The following is a 2,473-nucleotide window of genomic DNA, read 5'->3' on the forward strand; positions in this document are numbered from 1 at the left end:
ACTCCAATGGCTCAAAGACGTCGGATATTATTCGAGCACGCTTTTCTTGCCGACCACTTCGCTACCGTTTTACGGTGTGAGATGGTTAGGAGAGATCTGGAGTGGTTTGTGGTACTTTCGACGAGACGATTTTTACCACGAAGATTTGGTCCGAAAGTTTTATAGGAGGAGGGAGTTGAATGGGAATCGAATTTTTGTTAAGGTGGCTGGGAGGAGGAGAGAGGTTACTACTGGGTTGTTGGCTGAGATTTTAGACATTCCACATAGACACCATCTCGATGCCACATTACAGGATTCCCAGTTTACTACTGTAGAACCTTTGATGAATGCAACTGTTGCGGAAAGGAACTTTAATGCGAACTCGCATTGTGTTCATGATCGTCTCTCGAACCAACCACCGGCAAGAGAGCTTCGGTGGATTGGTAGGAATGTCATAGGGAAGGAGAAAGTCAGTGATATCGGTCTGAACTGCCTTCATGTTCTATGGATACTCGATCTAGGAGCAGAAGTATGAGTTCTGTATTTTGGAGTTTTTGCGTAACATGATTATGGGAGTTAGAAAGAGTATTGCATCTCTCCCTGTTTTGATAACGAAGATCATGATAACCTTGAGAGCGACTCCGAGGTCTGATAGGATTTTCCTGAAGGAGCACCGAAATCATCATATTTATACGGAGTGTATTTAGAGAGTTTGGAGGTTGCCTGAAGAGAGGGTAGTCGAGGAGAGAGTGACTCGGAGGATGAGGATGACACGGCATGTTTTGATGCCGATGCCTTGACGAGGTGTAGGAAGGATGCAGAATGGATGACTGTGATTCACCGTGGCATGCGTTCTCTCAATACTGTTTGTGAAGACCTCCGAATTTGGCAGGCTACCATGCATCATAACTTCGAGACTCGTGCCCGGCGCGAGGATGAGCGGTGGGAACAGATGAGGGCCTAGATGGAAGCTCAGCGCCAGTTCCGAGATGACATGCTTGCACGCTTCCCACCCCAGGGGGGTTCTTTTTCGGAGGAGCAGTCTGTGAGGCACGAGCGTCATCGCCGCAAGACGGATGGCTCTGGCCCATCAGAAGCCTAAGGGCCATCTGCTTCTTGAGCACATTCCACTACTAGCAGCGAGTGGTTTAGGGATCTAATGAGTTGATTTGTTTTATTGTATTTTTTTTTATTTAGTACGGATGTAAAAAGATTAGTTCAGTAATTAAATTTGAATTTGGTTGTCGTATGTTATTTGGAATTCAATTTTAATATAAGTTGGTTAATTTCGAATTATGCGTTGTTTTTATCATTAATCCCACCTTCCCGAATTGTTTGGGGGTGGTATTATTTAGCCTAGCATAATTCGTTATATGATCATCTATTTTAAGAAGTTGTTTTGGAGTGAGGGTTGAGAATATTGCCGATATGGGTATCAATATAAATAGATATTATTTTAGGATGAAATCTCGATAAAATTAGGCAGTATCTAACCTAAATTCAACCTAAAATATATTAGGTTTGTTTTGGAATAGAGAATATGGGTTGTTTCCGTTTTCGATTTTTGAAATTTTATTATTTCTGGCAATTGCCTTAAAACTTTTTGGTAACTTCCCGAGTTGTTTTAGCAATTTAAATCCTATAAAAATTGCATTCATTCTACACTCACAACCCCAACTACATCTCACATTCATCTCTCACGTTTCACTCCCACTTTACCTTATTTTTCCTTCACACTTCGCCTATCGGCTCGAGTGCACTCAAGGCTCTGCAGGAGCCACACCGCACTCTACTCAAATTTCAAACCAAATACCTACGCCCAAAAACACTGGAATTCCAGTTTTCATCAGGAGCGCCACCCGCGCCCATCCCATGCTAACAGTGAGCACACCCTGCGCCCAAGTGCCTGGACCTCAAATATCACCAGAGCGCCACCCGCGCCCATCCCAGACATAGCTTGAGCGCACCCTGCGCCCTGACCCCTGTGGGCACCGAAAATTTCCAGTTTTCCGAGGGTTGTTCCAGGATCCTTCGCATCTTTTCCAGCAAGTTTATTGGGGATGACATTCCCTCATATCATATCGGAACAGTCATTTGAAGATTTATTCCAAAGTGACACCTATGGTGCGTGGTTTCGCGAAGTGATCGTTCTAGCAGGATGGGAGCCATTATTGGTAAGTCCTGATGAACTTTATTCTCCCGCACTTACATCTTATTTTTATGATAACTGTAAGTTCTTTGACAGACCAGATGGAGAACAAGTGTTCTCCATCACCATTGGGGATGAACCAATGGAAATTTCCAGGTTCTTGATAGCCTTTGTGCTTGGACTTGCTATGCCGGCCGAAATACAAGACTCATGGGCCTATTTGATAGATAATATGCACATGTATAACTATGATGATTTGCATGAGTATTATGGGGCATGAATCTTTAGGATAGAGGACCAAGGGGATTATAACGTCGCCCTTGGTAGCCTGTCTATGAACGTGGG

Source organism: Coptis chinensis, chromosome 2 (assembly GCF_015680905.1).
Source record: "Coptis chinensis isolate HL-2020 chromosome 2, ASM1568090v1, whole genome shotgun sequence".
NCBI lineage: Eukaryota > Viridiplantae > Streptophyta > Magnoliopsida > Ranunculales > Ranunculaceae > Coptis > Coptis chinensis.